This window comes from Coffea eugenioides, chromosome 3 (genome assembly GCF_003713205.1).
Source record: "Coffea eugenioides isolate CCC68of chromosome 3, Ceug_1.0, whole genome shotgun sequence".
Lineage (NCBI taxonomy): Eukaryota > Viridiplantae > Streptophyta > Magnoliopsida > Gentianales > Rubiaceae > Coffea > Coffea eugenioides.
In genome coordinates this window covers 29,668,163-29,693,491 of record NC_040037.1, presented here as the reverse complement: position 1 = coordinate 29,693,491, position 25,329 = coordinate 29,668,163, and the positions used below count along the sequence as shown (strand labels likewise).

The 25,329-nt window shown below is 40.1% G+C and overlaps 1 pseudogene; it reads right to left on the bottom strand.

Moving 5' to 3' along the window:
- Nucleotides 1–6,386: 6,386 nt before the first annotated feature.
- Nucleotides 6,387–13,043, bottom strand: LOC113766382 (annotated as a pseudogene).
- Between the last annotated feature and the right edge of the window lie 12,286 nt (nt 13,044–25,329).

Here is a 25,329-nt window from a genome sequence, read left to right as displayed (position 1 = left end):
TAGAGTTTGGGAATGCAATGGGGACACAAAACCAAGAAAAGTTAGTTCAGCCAGATAAATACACATAACATATTGTAGCAACGAAATCAATACAAAGAAATAAAGCAATAAAGGGAGAAAGGGGTTGGACCCCTCCCCTCATGCATAGTGTCCCTAATAGGGCAAGGCAGACTCTACCCTAGGCAAGCTATCATGGATGCATGAGGTATTGGCTCACTAATGCATTTAGACTCGATAGGTTTTAGGTCCCCGAGCCTTCAGACTTAGAAACCAAGGGTCATCAATCCCAAGATTCTTTGTCGGTGGCTCGAGCGATTCCCCAGACATTGCTACGCACACATCGTGTCACGGCTACATGTCATGAGTGAATCTATCAAAAATCCTCAACCTTCGACTAAAAGCTAAAGGCTATGAACCCAAAGTTTAGAATGGAAGATTGAGTGAGCCCTCGGATCATGCTACGCACACATCGTGTCGCAATCGCAAGTCCAAGTGAGTCGCCTAAAATCCTAATAGGGTGGAGTGGCGTAACAAGCCACTAAAAGAAAATAAATGAGGGGTGAAAAATTAAAGCGTATGCACGTATGCTAGCGCTCGTTTGGAGGGGAGGGATCGAGAACCAACGCGAGGCTCTAGGGTAATATCCCCCACCCAAATGCAATGCACAGCGCGGAATAAAACAAGTACAACATACATCCAAACAACCAATCATACATACGTGAATGAGGGGATAGTTTGATACGCGCGCGAGGCAAAAAGTCCTAAAATGAAAAATGCAACCCTAATATCCAAGTGCTAAGCATAAAAAGGGTAGAAAAAGGAAAAGAATAGCTAAATCAAATGCTTGGACCCACTTAGGAAGTTCCCAGTGGAGTCGCCAACTGTCGCGCCCCACTTTTTGATGTGTGTGTGAAAGTAGTGTGTAGAATATGTATGTGAATGTGTGTGAAATGAAAATAAAAGGCCGTGGGACTTGAAAATGCGACGATTTGGCCAAACAGAGTTCAAAAAGGGTTTTTTGCATGGAAAACGGAGTCGCCACTTGGTATAGAGTTAGGGTGTACCAAGTCACCCAAAAATGAATTTTTTGGAAAGGAAAGTAAACAAACCCCTTTTTAAGAACTTTTAGGTCTACGTAACCAAAGAAAGGGATCGGGGGTCACATTTGATAAGGGAGAAGGCAAAGGCAAAGCCTAAGGCACTCCCTTACCCTAGCCAAAGCTAGTTGCGTGATTTAGCCCCACGTTTCCTAATTCTTCTACCCAAAGTATGCATTGCATGTTGGACATGATTAATGGATATGAAAAAATGCAATCCCAAATCTACAATGTCTCGTATGAGGTTTTTTGGTCCCAATCACATGAGTTGTGATGGCCAATAAGGAAAACTCTCATAGAGGTCACGGGTAATGCAAATGAAGACCCAAATATGAGTGCAAGTGTGAAATGTAAGAGGAATGCAAAATGAAAATACAAAGGTAAGTGGAAGTGTGCAAATGAAAGAAAAGTGCATGTGTGCCAATTGAGAAAATAAAGGTGTTTGTGTGCTAGTGGATGAAAATATAATAGTAGATACATATAAGTGCAATTGGGTGCAATTTGTGAGGTAGAAAATAAATGGTAAAAAAATGTGCAGACATGGCATGTGGATTGAGAAAAATATAAGTTGTGAGAAAATGTGGATAAAAGAGTGAGGAAGTGATATGATAAGAATGAAAGTGCATGAACCTAGAGGAATGCATCATGTCGGGTACGGAAATGACTCCTAATTTCACGACCTTAATTTTCCCTTTGATTAGAAGGAAGAACTAGCGTGCTAAGGCTATTTTGTAGCCACACTCGATCGTTTCCCTTATCGAAAAGGGACCCTCAAGCAAATGGACCCTATAACTAGCATGAAGATGCAAAAACCTAGAATGAAGGGGAAAGGATTGGAGGAACATGCCAAATGCTAGAAACTAAGAAAAATGCATGAAATGTAGTGAAACATGCAAGTATGAACTAGCGAGGGAAATCCCTAAGGGTCTAGCGTTGGACTAGCCCATATCTATGAATTCCTACTAGCGTTGGACTAGTGGAAAACGGGACAAAGAGCCACAACTAGCGTTGGACTAGTGTGGTGACGTGCATTCATCCATTACATTCATTTATGCTTATAGAAAGCAAGTAGACATGCCAATCACCCATAAACACGTAGCACATAACACTTAGCATGCTCGACTAAATGCAAGGGCCTAATAAAGCAAATTAACACGTAGCAACAAAAGCAAGCAATCAATCTAATGAACCTATTACATTTGCTAACTAAAACAAAAGGGGAAGGGGAAAAATGGACAAAATTGCTCTCCAAGCCCTATCTATTACAAGCCAAGAGGTGTACACATACCCCATGAAAGAATAACTTAACAAAAGCAAAAGTAAATAAAATAAATGAAAGGGATTAAAGAAAGGCAAGGAAAGCAAAGTAGACATGCAATTTTCACTTAGCACGTTGGATCACATAGGGTCAAATAAGGTCAAAATAAGGGATAGAGTGTACCTCCCTTGAATCGATACCCTAACGAAGTGAAATGATTTATTCGCCCTCCAAAATAAAAGAATGGTCAGGGTACCAATTTAATTAAGAACGTTAAAGAAAATATGCAAAACACAGACTCACTTAGTCATAAAGCTCTTAAAATCACGAATTAGGTGCAATTGAACAAAATATGGTGGCTAATTGAATCAAACAAACAATGAAGTTGCAAAAAATTAAAAGCTACTAAGGACCAAATTGAGAAGATTATTCAATTGGTTGGGTCATGGTGAAACAAAGAGAGACTTGGGGGGCCAAAGTGTAATTTTCAGCAATTATTCATGCAATCTTCATGCAAGCTACGTAGACAAAAAGCTTCTGCAACTACTTTCTATTAAGCTTTAATCAACCGAGAATGAAAACTGTTGCACTTCTCATTTCCAAGCTTTGATCAAAACCATTCCATCTAAGCATATAACCATTCCATCATTGCAGGATTAAGACAGCAACTCTTATTGCAGGATTAAAACAAGAAGTGAAGCTAACCATCAAGGGTAAAAAACTAAACAGCAAGACAGCAATAGAAAAAGGAAAAAGTGCCGCAGGTTTTCTGCAATATTCCAGCTGTGGCTTTCTACATTTAATCATGCCAAAAGCTCGCCAGTCAGCCGGATTCCAGTTATCAAAACTAACTCCAATGCACATGAACTCGTCGTAGGAATGCAGCCAAGCATTCGAGATACCCATCAGGGGCGACAAGAACTAAACAACAAAAGAAAGGGAAAAAATGCAGCAAGAACTCTCTCTGCAGATTCTCATTTGCAAGCTTCATTCGCGAGCCTTTGGCAAACAAAGTATATGCAAAATCTTCGATCCATCTGCACTCAAAAACAAAACAAATGAAAACTAGGATCATTGGCTATATAAAAAAAAAATCAGCAACCGAGAGTGCGCCTGCTGCCACTTTGGCAGCCGCAACTCAAGTTCACACGAAAACCTTTATAGCTAAACAAGATGCAAGAAACTGATGGCCTTTAGCTCTAAGCTCCCATCAAAAGATTCTGAACATAATCTTGGTAGCAAGCATATTCATGATATCCCAGTCAAGCAATGCATACAACAAGCGTTAAACAAACTGCCACTTCAACCACCAAGGTGCAAAAACCATCAAAAGCAAGATTCGGAACAACAAAAATACAGAAAAATCAACGTCCAAGCAAAATAAAAAAACAGACATACAATCCTCTTGGCAGAAGTTTTTCCGGCAAAATCTGATGCTCTGGCCACAACAATCTCAATCAGCACATAAAAGCATATGTGTTCAACAATTGTGGACAATCACAGGAAAATGGCAATAACCGATCCACAGAAACATGCTTGGGGTTGGGAGTTCTAGTGTTTGCAGTTGGAAAAGAAGACAGAAAAATGACTTACAGAGCTTTTGTTTAGTGAAATTCTGCAAACGATGAAGGTCGGTTCCAGTAGCGGTGGCGGCTCCGGTCCTTGGGCAAGCCGTTGGCCACTTGTTGGTTACGCTGGAGAAGAAGGGTTGTGGTTGTTGGTGGCTGCAATGGAGGCTGCGCCAGTGGGCTTTGGAGTGAAGTGTGGTGGTGAAGTCCACGACAGTAGAAGCAGCAGATGCGGACTGGTGGTTGGAGGTTCGTGGGCGGCGGTTATGGAGTTTTGCGGGCGGTGGTAGCGATGAGCAGCGATTGCTCTGCTTTCCTTTTTTTTGTCCCCGGCCTCACAGAGCTCTCTTTTCTCTGAAACCCTTCTCGGCTCTCCTGGGTTCTCCCTTTCGTTCTCAGTTTCTCAGAAAAACCCCAGCTTCTGTTTCTCTCTCGTTCTTCTTTAGCTTCCTTCCTTCCGCTGCCCTAAGCTCTCTAGCTTTCCTTCTTTGCTCGGTCAAGCTCCTCCCCAGACGAAGCCCTCTTTCCACGCAAAGCTCCTCCTTTTTCAAAGCTCTCTTTTCCTAAGCCCTAGCCGCTACTCCCCCTCTCTGTTTTTTCCGTTAGCCTCCTTGGTAGCTCCTCTCAAAACCTCGCCTTTCTCACAGCCGACCTTAACCTCTCTGGTCTCTTTTTTTTTTTTGCTCCACCTCACGACCCCAGTCCTCTCTCCAATATCTCAGCCGTCAACCTCCCATCTGGTTTCTGTTTTTCAATCCCCCCAAAGACCTCGCCTTTTCCTGTTTTGCCGCTCCTTTTCTTCTTTATCTCACATTCTATCTCGGCCGCTGTTTTCTCTCTTCCCTCAACCTTCCCCAGCCGTCACCAAGAACTCTCTCTCCAGAACCCTCGTAGCTCTTTTTCCTCTACAGCCGTCAACTCCAAAAAACCTCCCTTCCCGGCTGTGGTTCCTTTATCTTTTTATATCAAGTTAGCAGCCCCAAAACCCTCCATTCAATGGCTACAGATCATCTCATCGTAAGCCCTCTCCCTTGGCCATCCGATTGCCATCAAATGGTATGGTTTTCACGCCGCTGCATGCGGCTCTATTTCGCTCTTTTTTTTTTTAATTTAATAAAAACAAAATATAAGGAAAAATAACAACTCAAGCAAAACTAAGCATGAAAGATAAGATGAAATGCTAATTTTCTTTTTCTTTTCCCTTCTTTTTTCCTTTTTTCTTTTTTTTCTTAAATAGCCCAAAAACCGCAATCGGGTTTTCCCCTTTTTTCATTTTTCATATTTTCCCTAAGAAAACATTGAATTTAAATCAAAACAACTAAAACATAATTTTTGAATGCTTTTCTTTTTTTTCAAGAAATTCTATGCTAAAACTTAAAAATAAAATAATAAAATAAAAACTAAAACTAAAAGGTGAATAAACCTAGCACGACAAATAAAAAAATAAATAGTAAATGAAATTTCACTGAAAATTTGGTGTCTACAAGGTTTATAAAGATACATTTTGCAAAAGAATATTCGTAAAGAAAAATACAAATTTGGCCAACGAATATCATATTCAAGACTTTGGATGTATTTGCTTCGGAATTCGATACTGGCAGAAGTATCACAAACGTGAGGAAAAGTCTAAATGAACCAGGTCACCAGCTGTTCCTTCTCGTGCTCGTCTGTTGAGAAAACCTGCCTTGGCGCCCTTTCGGGTTTTCACCAAGGTTGCCCCCACCCTTTTTGTTTGTTTTTTTTTTCCTTTTCTTTCTTCTTTTTTTTATTTCTTTTTTTCTCTTTTTTTCTCTTTTCTTTTCTTTTTTTCTTTTTTCCGAGGCGCCCTTTCGGGTTTTCACCTAAAGAACAATGAAATATCTCGACCATGATCGACTCAGAAATATGAGTTAAAGATTTCTGGCATCAGTAAAATGCACTTCCCTTGTAAGATTAGGCGAAGGCATTACGGACATCACTTGCCAGTTGATTAACAAATTTTCTAATAGAAATACAACAAATGATGAAAGCCAGGACTTTGGGCTTTGTAATGAGGTCAGGTGGGGTGTTTTTCAAGAAAAGTTGAGGCCTGAAAGCAAATTTTGAGGCGAGGTGTGAAATAACTTGAGATTGCACTATTTTGAAATCGTTTCCGATTTTGAACGAAATCGAGGAAAATTTGCCCCAGTTTGATCGGATTTTCTCTCTTTGCATTTTCTTCATTGCATTTTCCTCACTTTTGCATTTTTCTTTAAAAACTAAATTTGCCCCAGTGTGGGGTTCTCTTTTCTTTTTGATCATCTCTCTTTCAAAATAAATTTGCCCCAGTGTGGGGTTTGCAATTCTCAGGGGTTATCAAGCGAAAGTTTGTCAATTCTGATGGCTCAAAGGGGACAAGTAGAGATAAAATGTTTTAAGTGTAAAAGAAGATGGCCTGACTTGCATTTCGCCGTTTGCATGAATTTCTAAAGAAAATTTGCATGATCAAATGAAAAACTTCTTGCACATGTCTGAGTTGATGGGTTGAGGGAATGTTCGTCCATCCATTTCTGCCAAAATAAGTGCTCCGCCAGGTAATGCCTTTTGGACAATGAACGGCCTTTGCCAATTTGGAGCAAATTTGCCTTTAGCCTCATCTTGCATTGGCAAAATTCGCTTTAGTACTTTGTCACCTTCTTCGAATGCACGCCGATGGACCTTTTTTGTTGTAAGCCCGGGCCACACGTTTCTGGTAGCATTGACCATGACAGATAGCATTGAACCGCTTTTCATCGATCAAAGTCAATTGCTCATGGCGCTGCTTTATCCAATCAGCCTCCTCTAATTTAGCTTCCATGAGGATTTGTAGCGAAGGAATTTCAACTTCAGCTGGTAATACAGCTTCCATTCCATACATGAGTGAATATGGCGTTGCCCCAGTCGATGTCCGGATAGAAGTCCGATACGCCATTAATGCATAAGGCAACTTTTCATGCCAATCGCGATGCCTTTCAGTCATTTTGCGGATAATCTTCTTCAAATTCTTGTTTGCGGCTTCTACAGCTCCATTCATCTGAGGCCTATAAATGGCAGAGTTGCGGTGTTTGATCTTGAACTGCTCACATAGTCCATCTACCATGTCATTGTTCAGATTCTTGGCATTGTCTGTAATAAGCGTTTCGGGTACCCCAAAGCGACAGATGATGTGATCTCTCAAGAAATTGGCAACTACCTTCTTCGTTACATGTTTGAATGACTCCGCTTCAACCCATTTGGTAAAGTACTCAATTGCCACCAATATAAATCGATGTCCATTCGAGGCGGGCGGATCAATTGTACCAATCACGTCCATACCCCACATTGAACAGGGCCATGGGGCGATATACTATGCAATTCAATGGGCGGAGCGTGTATAACGTCACCGTGCATTTGACATTTTATACATCTCCGGACAAAATCTATACAGTCACGCTCCATAGTAAACCAGAAGTATCCGGTTCTCATGATTTTCTTTGCTAGCAAATGGCCATTCATGTGAGGTCCACAAACGCCACTATGCACTTCTTTCATCATATATTGAGCTTCGTCTTCATCAATGCACCTTAACAGGTTCAAATCTGAGGTTCGTTTATACAAAACTTCTCCACTTAAGAAAAAATTTGAAGCCATTCTACGCAGAAAACTCTTGTCCTTTGTACTAGCATACAGAGGGTAAGACCCAGTTTTGAGAAACTCCTTAATATCATTATACCAAGGAATATTGTCAGAGGACTTGTCTACAACCCAACAGTGGGCAGGCTTGTCTTGAAGTTGAATCTGAATTGGTTCGATCCTCAATTCATCTGGATACTGGATCATAGAGGCTAAGGTGGCCAAAGCATCAGCAAATGCGTTTCGGGCTCGCGGGAGATGTCTGAACTCCAAATTTTGAAATTGCTTTGCCAGAGTGAGCAAACTACTATGGTAGGGCAAAATTTTTGAATCCTTGGTTATCCACTGCTTCAAGGTTTGGTGCACGAGCAAATCTGAATCACTGAAAGCTATCAACTCTTTGATTTCCATTTCTAAAGCAATTTTGAGACAAAAAATGCAGGCTTCATATTCAGCCATGTTGTTTGTACAAGCAAATTGCAATTTGGAAGCGGCAGGGTAGTGCTTCCCTTCGGGTGAAACCAAAACAGCTCCAATTCCAGCTCCGAGAGAATTCGAAGCTCCATCGAAGAAAAGCCTCCATTCAGGGCTTTGCTCACTTATATCGTCCGTGGCGCCTACAAATAAGACTTTCTCATCAGGGAAATAAGTATGAAGTGGTTGATAATCATCATCCCTTGGATTTTCTGCCAAATGATCAGCTATAGCTTGCCCCTTGACGGCCTTCTGTGAAGTGAAAACAATATCGAACTCTGAGAGAATTATCTGCCATTTAGCCAGACGTCCAGTTAGCATCGGCTTCTCCAAGAGATACTTCAAAGGATCAGATCGGGAAATAAGATAAGTGGTATGGCTCAACAGGTAGTGTCTCAGCTTTTGAGCAGCCCAGGCCAATGTACAGCAGCTTTTCTCAATGAATGAATAATTAGCCTCATACTGCGTGAACTTCTTGCTTAGATAGTAAATGGCTTGCTCCTTCCTTCCAGAGTCATCATGCTGCCCGAGGACACAACCAACTGCTTCTTCAAGCACAGATAGGTACATGATTAATGGTCGACCTGGCTTGGGTGGCACCAAGACTGGCGGATGTAACAAATAGTCCTTGATTTTATCAAAAGCTTGTTGGCATTCTTCACTCCAGTACAAAGGCACATTCTTTCTCAACAATTTGAACAACGGCTCGCATGTGGCAGTCAACTGGGCAATGAATCTCCCAATAAAATTGATCTTTCCTAAGAAACTTTTCACGTCTTTCTGAGTTTTCGGCACTGGCATATCTCGAATTGCCTTAATTTTTGCTGGATCTATCTCTATGCCTCTCTTACTAATAATGAAGCCCAACAATTTACCAGCTGGTGCCCCAAAGGCGCATTTCGCAGGATTTAGCTTCAAATTGTACTTTCGCAACCTTTCGAACAGCTTCTTCAAATCAACCAAATGGTTCTCTGCTCTTTTAGACTTGATTATGATGTCATCCACGTAGACCTCCATCTCCCGGTGGATCATATCATGAAACAGGGTGGTCATGGTCCTTTGATACGTAGCTCCGGCATTCTTTAGACCAAATGGCATCACTCGGTAGCAAAACGTGCCCCAAGGGGTGATAAAAGCAGTCTTCTCCCTATCCTCTTCTGCCATCAAAATCTGGTGGTATCCAGCGAAACAATCACAAAAAGATTCAATCTCATGCCCAGCGGTATTGTCCAGGAGAATGTGAATATTTGGCAGAGGAAAATCATCTTTAGGACTGGCCTTATTGAGGTCTCTGTAATCAACACAAACTCGTACCTCTCCATTCTTTTTTGGAACAGGGACTGGATTCGAAAGCCAAATAGGGTAATGGGAAACAATGATAATGTTGGTTTTGAGTTGTTTTTCGATTTGCTCTTTTATTTTGAGGCTCATATCTGGTTTGAATTTTCGGGATTTTTGTTTTACGGGTGGAAAAGTAGGGTCTGTGGGCAACTTATGCACTACCACATCAGTTGAAATACCAGTCATATCATCATAGGACCATGCAAATACATCCTGGAACACAGTCAAGAATTCAAGCATCTCCTTTTTCTGCCTCTCATTCAAATGAATACTAATTTGCACCTCCTTAACTTCATCTTTAGTGCCAATGTTAACCTTTTCTGTTTCTTCCAGGTTCGGTTTTGGTTTCTCCTCATATTGTTCAAAATCCTTTGCAAAAGAATCGAATACCTCCTCATTATCACTCTCGCTTTGGAGCTCGGATTCCCAGACCTCCAAGTCGTGAGTGATATAGAGATTGCCATTATTGAATTCCAGAATAGTGATATCCAAAGGGTCAAATGGTTTTATTTTTGGCCATCTGAAAGAATTAACGAATGTGGGATAATAAGCAAACAAATATACAACAAACAAATGAACAAGCAATATGACAGAAATATAAACAAAACAACATGACAAGAACAACTTGTGCATTTTCATAAACCCTTTGATTGAAAGCGAAAAACCAAAAAACAAGCGGGAATGAAATGAAAACTTAACAATATTTTCACGTGCAAACTTTAGTCAAAGGTAAAGATGCTTTCATTAGCTATTTACAGATGCAGAAGTATTTTCAGGAATTCGTATGAATGACAAACCCCTTTAAGTTTACCGAAACTCCTTCCGAATGGGCAGAAACTCGGCTGTCCAATTGGAAATGGATCCTTCAGGGACGTCGGGAAACTCGGCCTCAGCTGGGAAACTGTCTTCAAATGTCGCCCCAACGAACAATTGGGCCAAACTAGTTTCGATTCCGTCAACTGGGTTAATCTCTGATGTGATCACCTCGGTCGGTCGTGGAAAAGTATAATGCAGTGGTGGAATATCAAGGGCCCTTGGCCTGCCTTCTTTCTCTGCTCTCTTGCATTCCTTCATTTCTTTGATGTCTCTAGCGGTTGGTCGGAAACCCAAACCGAATGAATCCTTTTTCTCCACAATTTTCACTGGCTTCAGAATTCCTTGCAGATCACGTCCCAGCCCTTTATCAAACTCATATCCTCCGCGGATCATTTCCTTAGCCATCATGACACTGGCCTTTGACAAAGCTCGTTCCTCTTTTGTTATCCAACTTACGGAGACGATATCAGCTGTGCTATGAGGGGTTACTATGGCGCTTCGGCTACCATCTTCTTTGGACCCAGAATCAGCAATCACGAGGCAATCCTCCTCGGCAAAGATAGTTATCAATTTGTCATTTACTATGAATTTCAACAATTGATGCAATGAAGAAGGCACAGCTCCGGACTTATGAATCCACGGCCTTCCAACCAAAACATTATAAACACTAGGAAAATGCATGACTTGGCAAGCTATCTGAAACTGTGCGGGCCCCATCTCGATGACTAAATCCACTTCTCCTATAGGTTCCCTTCGTGCTCCATCAAAACCTCTAACTATGGTTCCTGAAGGCCTCAACTTGATATCTTGCAACCCTAGCTTTTTCAAGGTACTCCAAGGACAGATATTAAGCGCAGATCCATTGTCAATCAATACTTTTGGCAAAATTTTCCCGTTGCACCTCACAGCTATGTACAGAGCCTTGTTATGTCCAATGCCTTCCGCCGGTAATTCATCATCAGAGAAAGTGATTTATTTTGTAAATAACACACTCCCATCCATATGTGAGAAATTAGCAACCGAAATTTCCTTAGGGATTTGAGCTTTAGTCAACACTTCGAGCAACGCATCCCTATGCATATCCGAAGAAAAGAGCAGATCCAACATGGATATTTGGGCGGGCGACTTGCTTAGCTTCTCGACTACATTATATTCGCTTCTTTGTAGCCTTTTAAGAAAATCCAAGGCTTCCTTCTCAGTAATTGTCGGTTTAGCAGGCAGCTCGGGTTTATTTGTTTGAATCGGAACGGTAGCTCCAAACGGATTTGCTATCCTCCATGATCTAGTGACCACTGACACCTCTTCTTTGGCAACTGACTTTTCTCCAATTTGTATGACAGGTTCATCGTAGTTCCATGGCACTCGCTGCAAACTCAGAACAGGCTCCTGCTCTGGGAATTCGATGACCACTGGCTCCAAAGCCTTGCTTTCAGCTAGAGTGAGATCCAAAATAAAATGCCTTTTATCCTCCTCAAATGGCACCTCTATTACAAATGGTTGGTCTGTGACCCCAAACACCTCAGCTTCCCTTGCCAATTTTTGGACTTGCTCGTCATACTCTGCGTCGTCCAGAATAACCCCAATGGTATTAGTGTGTTCCGGCAAGGGGTTCCTATTTATATTCGGCCCTTGTGCCTCTTTTCTCCTGATTACAATCTCTCCGGCTTCAATCATATCTTGAATTCTATGCATAAGAGCCTTGCAATCAACAGTTGAATGTCCGGATGCCCCTGAATGATAAGCACAGACGGCTTGTGGGTTATATCCAACGTATATGCCATATAGATAGGTCGGAGGGGGTACCGTGCCAATCTTTCCGGCGGCCTTCAACTGGTCATACAATTGGTCTAGAGGCCTGCCTAAATCGGTAAATGTACGGCTACGGGGTTGGTTGTAAGGTTCAGGAGGTTGAGGATGGCTATAAACAGGTCTATTTGGGGGAGGAAATCTTGGGTTATATGGAGGGCGAGGTCGGTTTTGGGGTGGATTTGGTTGAGAGATTTGAAAAGGGGCTAAAGATGGGTTATGATAGCTTGGGCGAGGTCGAGGGTGATGGATATTGGTAGTATATACATGGTGCGGGTTTGAATAATAAGGGTAATGTGGTTGGTAGGTTGAATTGTGTTGGTATCGGGATTTGGGTGAAGGGTTCTGGTTCCAAATAAAAGTTGCCTCCCCCTCTTTCTTTTTAAACTGTGGCTTCTTTCCACTGCTCCCTTGCCCTTGCAAAGCTTTTACTTGTGATTTTAGGGCAGAGACGTTAACAATTTTTCCGACTCTCACAAAATCATCATACTCTTCGAGTTTGTTCACAATCGCAGCAAATGTACACCCAGTCATACGGAAGATTTCTTCGAAGTATGGAGGATCATGCGCCTTTATGAAAGTGCGAATAATTTCATCTTCGGTCATCGGAGGCTCAACCTTGGCAGCTATCTTTCTCCATCTTTTGGCGTATGTCTTATGTTCTTCAGATGGTCGCCTCTTGGTGCCTTCCAAAGTAGTTCTGGTCGGTGCTAGCTCACAGTTATATTCGTATTGTCTGATGAAGGCGTTGGACAGATCGAGCCAAGTCTTCACCTCCTCTGGCTTTAAGTTTGAATACCAATCGAGGGTGTCTCCTTCTAGACTCTCTGGAAATAACCTTAATGGCAAGTTTTTGTCATCCACCGGTTTGCCCAACTTGTTGGCAAACAAACGCAAGTGTGTTTTAGGATTGCCCGTACCATCATATTTATTGAACTTCGGGGTCTTGAACACGGGCAGCTGTACATTTGGAAACAGGCACAGATCATCGTAGTATAACACCCCTTGTTTGCTTAAACCTTGGCTTTTCCTGATGAACTCATCGAAACTATCCAACCGCTTAAGTAACTTCATATCAACCGGGGCAGACGACTCTCCCACTTCTGGCTTGGTTTGAACAGTGTGCTCCGGCGCAACAGGCTCTGCGGTAGTGTGATAAAAAGCTTGTGGATCCAGAGACATGTTTGGACCACCTTGACCACCCTGAGGCTGAAACCCTTGCCCATAGGGAGGATAGAATGGAGGATTTTGAGTGTAAGTATACTGCGGGTTAAAAACTCCCTCAAAAGTGGTTTGAATTGGAGGAATGACAAATGGTTCAGATTCCGGTTGTTTGACGGGCGCAGGCTCGGGCTGCACTCCGCTACTAATGAGCTCGTCGATCAACTTCTTTTAGGCGGCCATCTCAGACGCCATTTCCCCAAATTTGGTGAGCAATTCAGTCAACTGAACCCCGGAATTTGTGGCTTCCGGCTGGGTAGTTGCAGCGGTCTTATCAGACGATTCTGGCTGAGTACTCATGTCTACACGATTCCTTTGGACTTTACTTCGGGATCGCGTAATAATGGGGCTTTTCCGAGAAGCTATTTTGAAATTTTACCTGAGAATGCAAAAGACATCTTTAGATAAACCAATCGTTACTAGCTTTCTGCAACTTATTCAAAAAAGAAAAAGAAAAAGACATGAGTTAGTGATTGTTCAAACAATTCAGATGCATGTCCTATGGGGGGACCCTTTTTGTGCCAAGGGTAGGCCTAGCATGATGCAAGCCTTCGGGGTAAAATCCCATTTCCAAACCTGTAAGTGAATTTAAAACTTTGAAATGGAAAGCTTCTCATAAAATGTGGAAGAGTTCAATCTTTCTTTACAACCTCGTCAATGGTCTTAGTAACCATGTTTACAAAATCCCTATGTCTCAAGAGACTTGTACTTTGTGACTCTCTAGAGCTCCCTAAACTGAGCTTACGCGCTCCTTCCGTAATTCTATCAAGGGCGTCTATGGCTTCCTCTAGTTTCTCATTCTTCTTTTTCTCCCTCCTCAACTGCACTTGGGTATCTTCTAAAACTTTGTTGGCCATTATAAGCTGGACTTGAGATTCCTCTAATTCTTTCCTTAGCTTCTCCATTTGTTCTTCGGGACTAGCTGATGCTAATTGTTGCCTCGCTCTATCATGTTCCACCCTTTGTTTGATCCATTCATTGTACCTAGGCATAACTGCAGGTGCCATCTTGTTTACCAATTCCAACTGTAAATTCTCAAGACCTTGCAAATTTCCCCAAGCCTCTAATACCATGCTTCGACTCTCGGTCACCGTACTCAATCTGAAGTCTTCAACCCCTTGTACCATAGGAATGCTTTGCGGGTATCCAAACTGTCTCATAACCCTTTGTGGTATATAGGCGGCTAGACCATTAACTCCAGCTAGAGGGATGAAGTCATGTTGAGTGGTCCTAAAAGCTGGGTCCCTAACCTTGGTCCAATCTAGAACCCACTGCACCTAGAGGAGTGCATCAAGTCGGGTGCGGGAATGACTTCTAACTTCATGATTTTTAATTTTCCCTTTGATTAGAAGGAAGAACTAGCGTGCTAAGGCTATTTTGTAGCCACACTCGCTCGTTTCCCTTACCGAAAGGGGACTCTCAAGCAAATGTACCCTATAACTAGCATGAGGATGCAAAAACCTAAAATGAAGGGGAAAGGATTGGAGGAGCATGCCAAATGCTAGAAAACTAAGAAAAATGTATGAAATGTAGTGAAACATGCAAGTATGTACTAACGAGAGGGGACGGCCTATTGGGTCTAGCATTGGACTAGCACTTTTCTAAAATTCTCTCACAAGCATTGGACTTGCGAGAGCTCGAGGGGAAAGACCATGACCAGCGTTGGACTAGCCACGGTGACGTCACACATTCATTATAAACCAAATAAATCATGTAAAAGCTAATAAAGCAAATAAACACATAAATCACATATTGCACATAACACATAAGCATGGTATCTAGATGCAAGACCCTAAGAAAGCAAGTAACACGTAGCACACAAGCATGCAAAACACATAAGGTAATTAAGGCCCTAACTATTACATTTTTAGGGGGGGAAGCCTACTACAATCTAAGAGGGGGAAAATGAGAATAAATAATTAAAATAAATACCTAACTATTACAAATTTGGCATTCAGGTGCCTTTCAAATGATCACAAATTAAGTTAAAATAAATAAACTAAATTAAAACAAATAAGATGACTACACAAATTAAGTAAAATAAAAAATATTTAAAAGCATGCAATTAATCACATAAAGTCACATAAGTTCACGTAGGGTCAAATGAGGTTAAAATAAGGGATAGAGTGTACCTCCCTTGAATCGATGCCCTAATGAAGTGAAAATTACTAATTTACCCTCCAAAACAATAAAAGGTCAAGGCATCGCTTTACATAACAAGATAATCACATAAAAATGGAAATAAACGCGAAATTGAATTAAATGAAGCATTCAAATAAACTGAACAAACCCCCATTCATCAAGTTAAAACAAATCAGGATCCAATTGAAAGGAAAAAGAAAGTTTGAGGGGTCAATTTATTACTAAGAGACTAAAAGAAAATAGAGTGAAATTACGGACCAAAGGTGAAACCTATCAAAACTAAACTAAGATTCACAAGAAATCTACCCAAAAAACATATTAAATCATATCAAAGAAACTAATCTGTTCAAAAGGCAAGAATGGTTAAGTTTTTCTTAATTTTCTGGGCCATGGCAGAATTAAGCAAGTATTCGGGGGTCAAAAATGAAATTTTTTTGAAGACATTTCCCATGCAAGCATGCAAAGCTACGGAAACCATGCTTCTGCAACAAAGTTTCAGCCATTTCTAAAGCCTTTTGCACTATTCCAGCCGTAGCTTGCTTTTCAATTCATTGTCTCAAGTGAAACAAAAATGTAATCTTCATTCGAACACAGCCCAACATCCCAATCCAACATCAAACCGCAATCTCGAGTAAGAAAAACAAAGTTCAACATTCGAATATACAAACAGCAAGAGAAATTCTGCATTTTCGGCATATGATTTCGGCAATGAGACTTGCTGCATTTTCTTTCAACCTCTGATTTCTAACCCCAGCTTTGATTAGATATTTTTTAACCCAACATTACAACTTTAGACTGAGCAACAAACTACATGAACACCACCATCCAAACAAGCAGCAAACTTAGAAGGACATCATGCAAAATTCTGGAAAACATGCAAAAATGGTTCGGCAGCTTCGTTGGTTCTTTTTTTCAGCAAAGTGTTCAACCATAGCTCAAGTGTTTCAGATTTTCAAACATACAAACTCAACACCAAACCTTCCATTTCCTTCCCTCAACACAAGATTAAACATGAAACTGAAGTGCAAAAACTCAACTAGTAACTAAGGAGAAGAAAACACAGCAGAGAGAAAAAAAGTGCAGCAGCTTTTCCTTGCCGCGTTTTTGAAGGGCACAACTCCTAGATATTTGGCAATTTCAGCAATATCATACCATGAGTTTTCGGACTCAAAATACATCAGAAATGATCTACATTCATGCTAAACTCTGACCCAAACCAACCAGAAACAAGGCAAATGAAACTAATGATTTTATTACTGAATTCTCAAACACGCATATGCTTCATTTTGTAGAAAGGAGAACAGGAACTAAAATCTTGCTTCCCGGTAATCAGAGCAAAATATCTCGAATGAAGCTCTTGAGAAGTCTTCAAGACCCCACAGAAACACAAGAAAAATAGCTACTAGGACCAATGAACAGACAAGGAAAAAAAACAAGTCGCAATCATCAAAACATTTCTGCATTTTTCTAATTGCAACATTGCCGCAACTTCATCATTCAGCTGGGATGTCTATATGAAACGAATCAAGCAAGTCCTACTGATAGCCTTAACCAAACCCAGATGTTGTACCCTCACCCACGTGGTTAACATTTCTCAAACACAATCATCTATTCCCTTGAAGATCCAACCAAAACAGCGGGACACACCAATGTAGCAAAGAAGCTATAAGCTTGCTGTAAACATGATTCATGCATTTCGAAACATCCTCAACGCAATTCTGGCAAGGATTTTTCTATACAAATTTCACAGGCGTGGTTCTATTGTTCTTGCAGAAATTAACAGCAGAGGGAAGAAACCAGAGTCTCAGTTTCGATTAAAAATCCAACATGCAGCAAATGCAGACAGATTCGAAATGAAGCAGCGCAAACCATTTTTCTTCACAAGCTATCCGAGACAGACCCTGTAAATACCCTTCCCTTTCAAAGCTAGCATCTTGATATTAAATTTCAATCAATGAACAAACACCAAATGGGCCTTAAACTCTTCCCCACTGAACGTGCAAGGTAACAGCAGACATAAAAGACGACAGCTTTAACGCTAAAGGCAAAAGCAAGGCAACATAGACTCACAGATTTGTGTTTGTAAAGTTCCAATCACGCACATACATGCTTGGAAAGCTTAAGGAATCAGCACTTAAAAACTCAAGGTTTAGAGGGGAGAATGGCTTACTGTGGCCTCTCTTTTGTCGAAGATCCGGGCTGCAAATAGCGTGGTGAATGATGACCGCTTCTCAGGAGGTCAGCCGCTGCAGTGATATCTGGGCCCACCGAGGAAACAACACCAGATTTCGTCTTTCTCCTTTGCTCTTCTGCCTTCTCCTTCGCTTTCTTCTTTTTCCTCTCAGAACAGAAACCAGCTACTCCTTCTAACTCCCTCGGTCTCCCTCTTTCTTACTCCCTTGTTTTTTTTCTACTCTCCTCTCTGGTTTCTTTTTAACCGTCCCTAAGTGCTCTCCTCTCGGTCTCTCCTAGCCGACATTCAGAACCCTCTCAACTCTCTCTCGGTTTTCTCTAACTATCCCCCCCCGCCGTCATTAGCCTTTTCTTTTCCTCTTTATAGGCCCCTGAAATGTCTCATAAAACCTAGCATCTATGGTTCACCTGCTGCGTTTCTCTTTTGCTGAATTCCAAGCCATTGGATGGCTTTTTGTTTTCTCGTCCTTGAGTTTCCGGATGAAGGCCAAATGCCCTTGCATTGCCAATCCGATGGAGTAGAAAAATGGGCCAAAAATGCCTGGAAAACCAATTGGAAAAAATGGAGCTGCATTTTTGTTTTTTTGCGTGCAGCTGTTTCTGCGTCTTTTCTTTTTTTTTTTTTTCAGAACCTGTTAAACTGCCTAAAACCCGCTCTCGGGTTTCCCTTTTTTTTTTTTACTTAAATAAATAACAATAACAATTTAAACAAACTTAAATAAAATGTACAAAATTAGTACCCAAAAGATAAAATAAAAAGCTACAATTTTCCTCTTTTCTTTTTCTTTTACTTTTTTCAATAAAAAGAAATAAAACATATTTTTCCCCAATTTTCTCTCTTTTTGGCAAAAATTTATGCTAAAAGTCTTATAATAATAAAAATAAATAAATAAATAGCTAAGAGAGCCCAAAATGAATACAAAATACAATTAAAAATAAAATAAAAAATAAAATAATAGATAACAATAATCTAAAAAAAATACTAAAGTGCTATATAAATACTAAAAGCCTAAGAACCAAAAATCATGGAATTAGCAAAATTAGGATAAAAAATATCTTTAAAAATTTGGTGTCTACAATAACAAGTAGAGATTCACTAGATTAATTGGAACTAGACGATTCTCGTTCCCTAACATGCTCGATTTCAATCCCAACACAAGGATCTTTTGGGTTACGATATTTTCCATCTCCACTCTTAATTATTGTACCATCTTAACCAAACAATTAGTGGTTTCCTTTAACCATTCCCATGAAATATCAATTCATTTCTATTCCCCACAAATGGAGATATCAAGTCCTTAGGGTTGCTTTCCACTCTCAAGTACTCTGGTACAAGAATCCGAAATAAGATAATTCACAACTCGAGCCGGCCGGTCCCAAGAGTAAATCACCACATTCGAGATTCCTACCCAACATACATATCAAATTCCCTCCAAATATCAAGATAAAGGTTTTACAACCTATAACATTCATGATTCACAGCTTACATTTCTAGAAGGGCACTTAAGCCTTTACTCAATCACATAGTAAGGACCATAACACCACTTGGCCCTATCTTGCTCCTTTGTAGAGACCACGTGAAGTGGCTCTAAATTTCATCGCTACAAGCAATCATTTAACTTTCAGACCAGTTCCACAGTCCGGCATCCTAAACATTTAAGCCTAGAATACACTACAAAGATCTGAAGCCTAAGCTCTGATACCAACTGTGACGCCCCCACTTCTCCCTAAGGCGAACCAAAGGGTATCCGCAGGACGCCTGCCCAGCTCTCGCCAGGACTCACTACAATCCATTATTCAAAAGCTTGAAATACTTTAAGTAACTTCAATACATAATTAAAGTACTTCAAATATCTCACACTTACAATTATGCAGCTTTCAAGCTTAAATACAACCCAACGGAAAAGGGTACAATAGCCATCCGTTATAATATAATTTAAAGTCTTCAAAAGAAAACAATCTAGTACTACTCACGAGCACCCTTGGTCTCGAACCCTGTAAAAGAAAATCACAATGTGGGATGAGCTACACAGCCCAGTAAGGTTCCAAAACACTCTAACAGTTCAAATAAATCAAGTAAGTTGGGCATATCATATGCATGGTTCAAGGTTACACAATGGCATGTTATCATGAGGTGATAATCATTGTACGGGTAATTTGAGACATTTATCATGCTATGAGACATTTATCATGAGACAGTCATCATGGTTCAAGACATTGGCATGTATAGTTCACGAGTGATTGGAGCATATTACAGGTGCGAGTAATTAAGCATGTTACAGGTATGGAACATTAACATGAAACAGGTATCATGATATGAGTACATTGGACAGGTAACAGGTATGGAGCATATCACAGGCATAGCTCAGGATTTCATGTTGGCATTTTAGCATGAAACAATTATCATGATACAAGGTAAACATATACTGTAGGATACGGTGTTCCAGTGGAACTCTGTCGGTCATCTGCACCTTATGACTTCCGGATCCCCTCGGTTTGACTGGCCATCACCTTATCCCTCCTGTGGTAATACTCGAGTATACCGAATCGGTGTCCCAAGGTTCCAACCTACCCGACCGAGCCCAGTCCTGGCTCGAGTAGGTTAGTAACCATGAGCAGGGCCCAGTTCAGCTTAGAGCTTACAACATGCACAAGTAATCAAGTAATTCGGTAAAAGGTAAAATTCATCATTTGAATAGGTCGAGTGAGGTAAAGTACACACTCGCCGAACAATGATGGACAGCTTCATATAACATGCGATTCATGATAATCAAGTAATCAAGTGGATACTTAGCACGTAAGCACGTAAGCAATACAAGTTGATTTCATGGGAGCATGTAATTCACGGATATCACATATTCATGTAAATTGGAAATCGAGTAAACAGATAATCAAGTAATCAGGCAGTCATGTGATTTGATAAACGGTTCACGGTTGACGGGTAACGGTTGAGTAGTGACGGTTAATTGATAGGCATTTGTCATATTAATAAGCCATCATTGGCCGTTATCCCATTTTTACCATGTGAGAGTCGAGGAGATTCACTCCAACGACGTATGCAACCATAGCATACCAAGTCATGTTATTTGAGCATTTCCAAGCATGAGTTATTGATCTCAAAAGAGAACGAGTGCGATAAAATAAACACTCGACTCCATTTTTCAAAATCGAGTAAGCTAAGCAAGCAATCTAGCAAGTTAAGCATGTATCGAGTTCATATGATCATTTGATATGGTTAATCATTTAACCAATTCATGTAGATATGCAATGCAAGTATACATTCCTTAAATAGGCATAAGTATGGTAAATACTTAACACATAATACTTAACACTTAATAATCATGAAATAAGCATGTCCTAGACTTATTCAATTACGTATCCCTATATGGAACACTCACTTAGTCAAAACAAGCGAGTAGTTCTCAAACAAGCGTTTTAGGTGTCCGCTCCGAGTTCCTCTTGGAGATTCCCTCGAGTGCCTGAGCAAACAATAATCAAGTACCACTCAATATCACTACGAATCTCTAATTATCGAGGAAGATTGTACGCTAGTGCAATCTAAGGAAATCTTATGAAAATGAACCTCAATTACTCGTAAATCGAGGTTCAAGTGGAGTTTCTTAAAGTACATGAGCAATCGAGTTTTCATTTTGGAAATCAAGTATAAAATGTTCAAGCAATATCGAAGGAATACGGAGTATTTGAAAACTCCCTTCCCTTGGAATTCGGAAAATTTTCAGGTTTGATACGATACTTTGAAAAATCGTATCTCACATTCTACATGTCAAAAATTGGAAAAATTGGTACCATTGGAAATCTCTTTGAAAGTACTAAAAGTTTTCAGAAGACACTTTTCCACGAATGTAAGTGAAAGGCACTCAAATTTTGGCTCAAAGTTGGTAACTTGAATTACCAAGACAGATTTAAGTTGGTTTTTGGCCAACTTTGAAAATTCGAAAAAATTCACTTGTTTTGAACTAACCTTTGAAATTTGGAAATCAATTAGTTTTACAATCCAAGAGTATAACAAAACAAGCAGAACGAGAAACGGAGTTTCGAGCACCAAGATATAGTAGCTCCAAGTTGCTGAAAAAGTTACGACTGTTGGGCTATTTTCCAGGTTTGAAGACTAGATTCGAAGTTTCATTTGGTCATCGAGTTGGCATTGGAAATACATCAAACTTGGTACACTAAATCTTCCATGTGTGAACAACATTTCTACCAAGTTTCATACAAAAACTCTCACGGTAAGGCAGTCATTAAAACAACCAAAGTTTATGAAGAGTTGCAAGGCTAAACTACCTTCTCACTTTTCTTTTGTTTACAAACTTTTTGTACCATGAAATCAGTTCCAAATCTCTCCATTATTGAAACCAAGAGTTCATAACATCCACTGAGCAATTTAAAGACCATTCACATCCAAATTTTCGAAATAAAACTCTCCAAATCAGATTTGACCATTTGGCTAAGAGAAAACGAAAAGTTTTCCAGATTCGATGAGCGAATTTGTGACATCATTTGCATATCAAAATGGTCTTAGAATATTACCAAATTTTGCACAATTAAACCTCAATATGAGGATTACTCTTCTATCAAATTTTATTTGAAAATTCACACGGGAAGGTAGTTAACTAAACCATCAAAGTTCAAGAAATTTCCCAAGGTAAAACTGTCTTCTAGCTCTTCTTTCCTTTGTAAACATTTTGTCCAAAGAAACCAACCCAAATCTGGTTTATTTGTGAAACAAAGTCCAAAGAACATCTAATATAAAGTTTGGTAGATGTTGGATATCAAAGTTTCCAAAACAACAAGTCCCAAATCATTGTTAGTTACAAATCTGTCCAAGTGGAAAATTCTATCACTGTAGCAGTTTCAAACTTTGGCCACAACTCACTCAATTCAACTTGGAATTGGGCATGGTTGATGGCGTTGGAAAGCTCTCTCATAATGCTGAATTTTCTCAGAAGAAACAATTTTCAAATACTATCTACAAACAGCTCGTTTTTGAGCATCAAGAAGTAATTTCTGTCCTGTCTCCTGGAGAGCAACGAAACAGGGCAGTGATTTTCAAATGAATGGTGTGGCTCACTCGAGTGGAACTAGGTCATGTATTTTATACCAGTGGAAAGCTGGGAATGTCTAGTTTCCAGTGCCACAAACGGCACTTAATGTTGACATCAGAACAAAGAGTTATGGCCGATACAAAATGACTGCCTGGGCAATACGGGATTCATTTTCCAGTTTTGCTAACTTTGGAAATCAACTCATTTGACCAACCAAATCATGTTATTTTTCAATGAAACTTTCTACACAACTCATATAACATGTATAAATCATAAACAAGTCATTAGAACCTCAAAAATTCCGCAGAAATAGGTACGTTCAAAGCAGGGGCAGAATCGGAACTTTTACCCCATGCATCTCTTGAAGTTCATACTAATAATACACCATTAATCTACCATTTTGAACACTAAACCAACATTAAATTCATCATCAATCATCACATCAGCCATCAAGACAAGGGTGGGAGTTCATAGAGCCCACCTTTCAAATTTTCCAACAATAACAACCACCCATATGAATACAAGAGTTTAAAGGTGTTAATCAACCTCCATAAAACAAGATTTCGGTAGTTGATCGTTACATACTTGTGTGGTGAGCAAAGTCAGAATTTTTGGCCTTCCTTAGCACAAGAAAAACCATGAATAACAGCTCCTTTTCTTAGCTCAATGGGATCTCTAAATGTTTAGTTAAGTGTAGTTCGAATTTGGAGTGAATTGGAAGAGGTATGATGAAGATTTGATGAAGGAATTTGGTGAAGTAAACTTGGTCCTTTTCTATCTTAATGTTGCACGGCTGGAATGGAAGCAAAAGAGGCAGCAATTGAGGTAAGTATATGGAGGGTTTTAATCTAGTGTGATGCTCTCATGTGAAACTAAAATGTGTGGCTCTCATTGATTCAAAGGTCAACTCTTTTTCCCGCGTTTCGTGCTCGATTCCTCTCGAGTTTGTTTCACTAGTGAACTAAACCTCTAATGCACTTATATTCATATAAATATTATTCACTCTCAATTGTACCAAAATAAGGGTCTAACGTTCCTCAATTTAAATCGCGCGTGTGAAAACGCGTATCTCCAATTTAAGCGCGATAACGCGAAACTTCCGAGAAATTCTTATAACGATAGTACTAATAACTATCACTTGAGTATTTAAACATTAAAATACCTAATTTAGGTCCATTGTACATGTCTCCAATATTCCAAACTTATTGTACTCTCAATCGGTCAAGATTTCCAAAGACGTGTTCACTATTTTCACTAAACGAGCTTTCGGAAATTAATTTTTGAAACAAGTCACTTTAAAAATATAATGAAACTATATTTCCATGTAATTAGGTCTCAAGAGCTTAGAAAATAATATTCGGGGTAAAAGGCCAAATAAATAATTAAATAAACTAGAAATAAGAGATTAAATAAGTAAATTTTGCGAGTCCTCACAACCTCCCCTCCTTAAAAGAATTTCGTTCTCAAAATTCATACCTTCTGTAATCTCAGACAACTCTGAACCGTGTGGTGTGTTCATGTCATGCGTTCTTTCAGATGCCACTGATCGGTTTCTCCTTCCATTGATTTGTCGAGGGACAGTTCCATTTCCTTGTTGAGCAGTAGTTTCTCGTGGATATCTCCTTGGACAGTCATGAACTTTATGGTTGGTACTCCCACACCCCATACACTTTCGTCCCTTTAGCCAACAGTTTTCTTCAGTGTGATTCGTCCTTCCACAATATCCACAAGTCGGACGAGGTGTTGTGACCTGACTTGCTTGCGAGGCTTTCTTTGATCGTGTCTGTCCTACTGAAGTCCCTCGCGACATAGTTCCTTTTGATTCCTTTATCATGAGTGGTGCAGGAAATAACAGTCCTACTCCATCCACTTCTTTTCTAACTTTGGGTGGTGGTCCATTTTCTCCTAGTGTACTGTCAGATGCATCTCTTTTTCTTGCTTGAAAAGCTCTTAGTTGAGATTTTGTGCTTTCTACCCTTTGCGCTTTTTCGAGAGCGTCACTAAACGTTTCAACCTGTGCTGCGGCAAGGGCATCTTGGATTTCCAAATCTAATCCTTGGATAAACCGTCTTATTCTCTTCCGTTCAATAGCCACCAATTCTGGGGCATATGTAGATAATTTCGTAAAGCGTGTTTCATACTCAGCTACGCTTAAAGTTCCTTGACGAAACTTTATAAAATCATCTTCTCTTTTTTCTTGGACAAGTGGAGGAAGAAATTTCTCAATAAATTCACGTACAAAGTTTATCCAAGTCCTTAGGGTTTGATCCCTTTCCCACTTGTTTCTTATAACATTCCACCATGCTCGGGCTGCTCCTTCAAGTTGAAATACAGCAAAGGTGACTTGTCTCTCCTCTGTGTAATCCAAGGCATCGAATATATTTCTTATATTCTCTAACCAATTCTCAATCACCTCTGGATCAGGTCCTCCAGCAAACTTAGGCGGGGAAAATTTCTGAAACCGCTCTAAAGCTCGATCCTCCCCTATTTCTTGGTTTCCCCGTTGGTTTCCTTGTCCAACACCTTGACCTTGTTGAGCTACTAAGAGCTATAGGATATCCGTCATACGAGTTAAAACTTGTCCCATTTGGTCATTTCCTCTCCCAGCACTTAGCTCGGCATTTTGGTCAATATCAGATCCATTATCTATTCTTTCATTTCGGGGTTGTCTAGGTTGACGTCCCTTTCGTTGTCCTCTAGTTTCCATGTTCACAGCTAATCTATACACATATGTATAAATC